Source organism: Pinus tabuliformis, chromosome 7 (assembly GCF_031772625.1).
Source record: "Pinus tabuliformis cultivar Carrire ecotype Pingquan chromosome 7, CPIR1, whole genome shotgun sequence".
Lineage (NCBI taxonomy): Eukaryota > Viridiplantae > Streptophyta > Pinopsida > Pinales > Pinaceae > Pinus > Pinus tabuliformis.
This window is the reverse complement of record NC_142293.1, coordinates 1569168005-1569174186: the sequence shown is the minus strand read 5'-3', so window position 1 is coordinate 1569174186 and position 6182 is coordinate 1569168005. Positions and strand designations below refer to the sequence as shown.

The 6182-nt window shown below is 36.8% G+C and overlaps 1 pseudogene; it reads right to left on the bottom strand.

Moving 5' to 3' along the window:
• Window positions 1-394: 394 nt before the first annotated feature.
• Window positions 395-3009, bottom strand: LOC149254053 (uncharacterized; annotated as a pseudogene).
• Window positions 3010-6182: the final 3173 nt, after the last annotated feature.

Here is a 6182-nt window from a genome sequence, read left to right as displayed (position 1 = left end):
GAGTCTCAAGATAGAGCATGAGAGCTCTTGAAACAATATCCCATTCACTCTCAAATATTTTATCATCTATTCCCCTGCATACATATACAAGACAATGGTTTATATTTTATCCACATACAAACTGCATTTACACTGGTTTCATTGTAAAGCATTGAAAGTAATAGTAAAATCTAGACTTACATGGTTGTAGTTTGAAGCAATGCGATTGAAGAGGTTTTGCCCATATCTAGCGGATGTTTGACGCAAATTCAGTGATTCGTTTTCTGAGGACCACAAATGCAAGGAGTGCACAAAAGGTTGAATACTAACGATCAAATATTCTTTATGGTTTTGCTAGTCGAGTGGGGCGTCCGATCAAATTGGATTCACATATAGCTAATCTTCAAAAGGGGTCCTATGCAAGTTCTTTTAAGTGATATCCCTTGGAAGCTTCAACATAGTACTCAGTATCATCATATAAAGGACCACCCAAAAATAGACCATCTGATCTTGTCGAAGTTTGAAGAACCAAGTCACCCTTTTTTAGAAGACCATTGCTACTGTCATTTTGAGAAATTATTTTAATGTCAACACCTGGGATTGCTGGCAGCATTGACCCTGAATGTACTTTCCTAGGCACCCCAAAAAATAAGGAATAGCAGGTTGGCACCCATCAGTTTTAACAGCAATGTGCCGACTTCTTGGATAAAACAAGACCTTTTCAAAACTATTTTTCTCACTAGAATTCCTTTTATCTCTCAGAACAAAGACCATTTCATCTTCAAGATTGGCCCAGTGAGTGTACTGATATACAACAATGTTGCTTGGTCCATTAGCACTTGAAACAAGTTTGACATTATTGATCATATCTATAAATTCACCCTCCTTTTTCCATATGTCTACAATAATGCTTCGAGACAACTCATTTGCTTTAGGATAAGAACTTGAATCAACATGTATTTCACCACTTAGTAGATATTTTTCACCAGTCAAATATATAGGCTTATGTTTCAATACATTGAATTCTAATGAAGACATTCCAAAGAAAATGCACAAGTTCAAGAAATGAAGCATGTGCATACGAGAAGCTTCTAAGCATATTTGCTACCATCCTTTCTCAATCAACAAATTCATTGGTTCTTTGTTTGGTTGTACGATGTAAGAAGCCACAAGATGAGTAGACATAATACACAACCAATAGCCTTTTTGGATAAACACTATCTCTGAATGATCAGAAACACCAACATTGACATCAATAACCTTTCTCTCCCAACACCAGTCATCATCCCAATCTAACAAATCAGATGAAGGTCCATGTTTTACCTCAAGACGTAATGCACCAGGTAGGACTTTCTCAAATATGAAGTCACTGCTCTCATTTGTTAAACTTAAAGAGTTAAGCTTCTCTGAACCTAGAGTTCAACAACTAGAGAAGTAAGTGATATAGAAACTGAGGAGTCACATCCTTCCTTGCATATCACCAATCCACGGATATCAACAAGGGCCTTTATAAATTCAATGCCAAACATTGGTCTAGTTACTATCACATCAATATGTGATGGTGAAAATTGAAGACCAGAATCACGTTCTGCTGTTGTGGTCAGTGGGGATATTCGATATTAACATGGTTGAACCTCAAAGAAGAAGTTTCCCATATCATCAATCCTCTTTAGTTGAGGCTTAACATTGTCTGGCCCATGTGTCAAGCCAACTTGACACTTGCCATAATAGCCATTTGTCACTAATTTTAGGGAACCACAAATATTATAATGTGTTTCTTCTATATTTGGGATTGAAGCCATGTTTGGCACAACCATGAAATTCTCCAAACTGCTAAACTCGAAGTGATCCTTCTCAGCCTTGATTGTGTAGCATGTTGATGTTGCATGATCAAGTTTGTAATATCCCTAGACATCTGTTGTATCTCTTTCTCATCCATCAACTAATATCTTAACACCTTCAAAACAGACTCCTTTAGAAGTCACCACAAGTCCTCCAACTGAGAAACCTGTGACCTGAAATGGCTGAGATATATTAACATGATTGTGCTCAACAAGAACATCTATAGATGGAAGTGAAATATCAAATATTGTATGCTCACCCTTGTAGAATGGCAACATCCTTTATTTTCAACATGGAATAAAATTAAAAGAAATTTTACCATATGCATAAGATATTGCATGACAAAGCACTTGATTTGGCCAAGGAGCTTCTTTGACAACATTTTACCTCATGGAAATCATCTGAATAAAGGTATACATGAACACCTAAAATAGGGTTACCCTGAGAAACAACTAAGCCATCCATATCATAACTTGGGACATAAAAGATGTCATCTACTACCAAATTTCCAAAGCCCAACTCCATCTCTGGAGAGCCTCTTTGGACAATTGTTAAGAGAACATGAGAATCACATATTTGAAAGAGAATATTATAGAAAATATACTCTATAAACCTCAATCATTGTACCTCATGTGTAGCGCCATCCTAGCTAGGATCGACATTAGGTATGACCTTGTATCTTCTTCCTCTGTTTAACAATTGGCTCACAGAGCTCGCTCTTTCCACTTCTTCATGTTTGATTTCATGGAGGGCTACTGTGTCCTTTAGACACTCATCCTTAAGGAATCTCCAAACTTATTATGTGTATCAAACGAAGGCAAAGAGAGAAAAATATCATGGCCTTTCCTTTTTGAAAAAAAATGTAGTGGGATTTGATATGACCTGATATTTGTATATTGCTCGAGGATTGATGAAGTTTATGTATTCATGATGGGAAGCAACTAGCCTATATTTCCTTGGAGTAATATTTGTAAACATGTAACTGCCTCCTTGCGACGTAAACACATCATTAATGAGATCATTGCTGGTGGAAATGAGTTCAACATTCACATTGGCATGACCTCCATTTATATATGGACAACTTTATGCTCCAACAGCCCCCATCAATCTTCCAAAAATTGTGAAGTGAAAATTGATGTCTTCATGGCCATTGCAACGATTGCGATCCACTGATACATATTCACCCATTTAATATATATTCACCAAGTCAGGGAATATGAATATTTCCGATGTAATTTTTCCACTCGATAATATTAACATCAAATCCGAAACTGTCTCATTCATCTTCACATTAAATCTGAAACTGTCTTGTTCATCTTCAGAGAGCTCTTGAAACAATTTTTCAAAATTGTATCAAATTTGCACAAATATATTAAAAAAATTATTAATGTATGTTGCTTGATTACCAATCAAAATGTTTAAAACAATACAGCACCAAAAAATTTGTATTTCTTCTCCATTGCACATAATTCACCTTCCTTAGTAGAATGTATATGGCTTGTAGATCTTTTCCAGGTGCTTCAATTGTTGTAACATATATTTTGTAGATGATCTTGATAACCACGCTATCTGCAATATGAATATCAGTTTGCAATGATTCATTTTATGTATTTTTTTTTTATAATTATGGTGAATCAATAGTCTTTATATTAAATAAGCAATATACTCCTTGAACAAAGATTACATGTAAAGTAAAATTTACATGAGTAAATTTTTAACTTTTCAAATTCCACTTATATTCATCAAAATTTTGAGTAAGAAACACAAAGTATCGTTACAACTTACGTTGTTTGGTGAACTAACTACTGTGTCTAGAGCCTGTCCATAATTCTCCAGCTTCAACAATTTTAATGGGTTTCCTTTGCGATCAATGTATGGATTACATTTAAAATGTTCAAATATTATTTTTAAAAATTCTTGAATTGTTATGGGATTTACCACCGAAGAAGCAACTTGATAAACCTTTATGCCATGCTTTCTTGTGTGTTTGGCCGTGGCTGCTAAAGTTGCATTTTCAACCATGTCTGTCAATATCTCTTAAATTTGAATTCAACAAAAAAAATAACACATTTAATAGAAAAATGATAATGGTTTTTTGGGTCGTTTTGAAGACATATATGGAAGATCTGATCTCTCAAGAGAAATAAATAATATAGAGAAACTCCAGAAAAATCAAATAAATATGATTTAAATAATTAAAAAATGTCAAATCGAAATTTGGAACCATACACTGTCATCTTCCAGATATAGATGAAAATCATAATCTAATAAAAAAAATTAATATGGAAATACTCTAGAAAATCTAAAATTAATTACGAAATGCTTTTTCACACTTTGTTAAGAGTTACCGGATCTAGCACAGTATATGGATCGACCAAGAGGCAAGATAGTTGACCTTTGCCATAGTGTGTAACTATTGGAGTAATCATTCTGCAAGATGAATATTTGATTTAGCTCAACAACAATGTGAGATTAATCACCTAGCCATTGGATCAATCATTTTTCAAGATGAATATTTGATTTAACTCAACAACAATGTGAGATTAATCCAACATCTGATCCGAAGGTTTCTTCTGTTATGCTCTTAACCTGCAATACGATACCAGAATACCAAATATGCAAAGAAATATACCTAGAACATAGAACAATGAGAAATAACAGCAAGTATTTTATTATTCAGAAAGAAATGTTCACTTTCCTTTTCGAGGGGGCAACCTCCAATAGAGCGGGGCTCAATTACAAAATAAGACATGATGCTCGTCGAGGGGAGTCTCTATCCTTTATATAGGATTCATACATGCAATACCATGGGGCAATACCATGGTTCTTATTAATACCATCTATCTAATACCATGGCCCATTTGCAACTAATTGTGGTCCCTTCATTAAATGTGGGTTAACCACTTACAATTATTAATATGGGCTTTATTGACTCTACAACTATGACTCGATCCTATTACATAAATAAGGGGGTTAGGGTTGGACCCTAACATGCCCTCCCCCATAAGAATAGCCTTGTCCTCAAGGCTGAAGCTACGGAAACTGCTGAAGGATAGTAGTTGGTTCCCAGGTTGCATCTTCCAGAGAGGTGTCTTTCCACTTGATGAGGACTTCCTTGATCATGCAGCCACGCAGGTGTCATTCTCGTGTGTCAAGAACCTGTTCAGGTTGGAGCCAGATTGATCCTTCTTCATCCACTTCAGGTAGATTGGTTTGAATTCTGCAATGGTTCCCAATCACTTTCTTGAGGCATGAGACATGGAAGACTGGATGGATTTTTGCAGTGGGTGGCAAAGCTAGCTTGTAGGTGACTTCTCCAATGCGCTGAAGTACTTGATACGGTTCGTAGAATTTTGGAGATAATTTCTGACAACCCTTGTCTTTGAGTGATGTTTGCTTATATGGTTGCAACCTCAAAAATACCTAATCCCCTTCTTGAAATTGGCGTTCTGAGTGATGTTGATCTGCCTGTTGCTTCATGCGGTTCTGGGCTTGATGAAGATTCTCTCGAAGGTGGGCCAGCATGGTTGTGTGGTTCTATAGGAGTTGATCCACTGCTTGTACCTTCGAGCATCCCTTGATATAAGAAGTAGGGGAAGGAGGGAGTTGACCATAAACTGCTTCATATGGAGTCATTTTGGTGGTGGCATGATAGTTGGTGTTATACCACCATTCGACTAGAGGTAACTAATGTACCCATAGATGTTACTTTTCTGAATTGAAACACTTAAGGTAGGTCTCTAGACATTTGTTGACTGCTTTAGTTTGACCATCAGTTTGTGGATGATAGGAAGTACTGAGTTGTAGTTGGGTACCTTGTAGCCGGAAGAGCTCCTGCCAAAAGTTACTGGTGAAGATCGGGTCACGATCAGACACAATGGAAGTGGACATGCCATGCAATTTGAAAATCTAATTCATGAAAGATTGAGCGACCAAAGTCGGTGTAAAAGGGTGGGGTAGGGTGCAAAAATGAGCATACTTAGAAAGTCTGTCCACAACCACCATGATGACTGACTTGTTTCCTGACTTTGGAAGACTTGTAATGAAATCCATAGAAACCTCCGTCCAGATTGAGGCTGGGATGGGCAATGGCTGTAATGTGCCTGGGGATTTGACTGTTTCTCCTTGGTGGTACTGACAGACGTCACAATCAGCTACAAAAGTAAGAATGTCCTTTTTCATGCCGGTCCAAAAAAATGATCTTCGAGTGTGAGCATACGTCTTCTAAAATCCTGAATTTCTTGTAGTGGGAGATGAGTGCAACTCTACCAAAATGTGACTTTTTAGGGTGGATGTTGGTGATATTACGACTCTGTCCTTGTAGCGAAGAATCTCATCCTGCCACAAGTAGCCCACTGTGG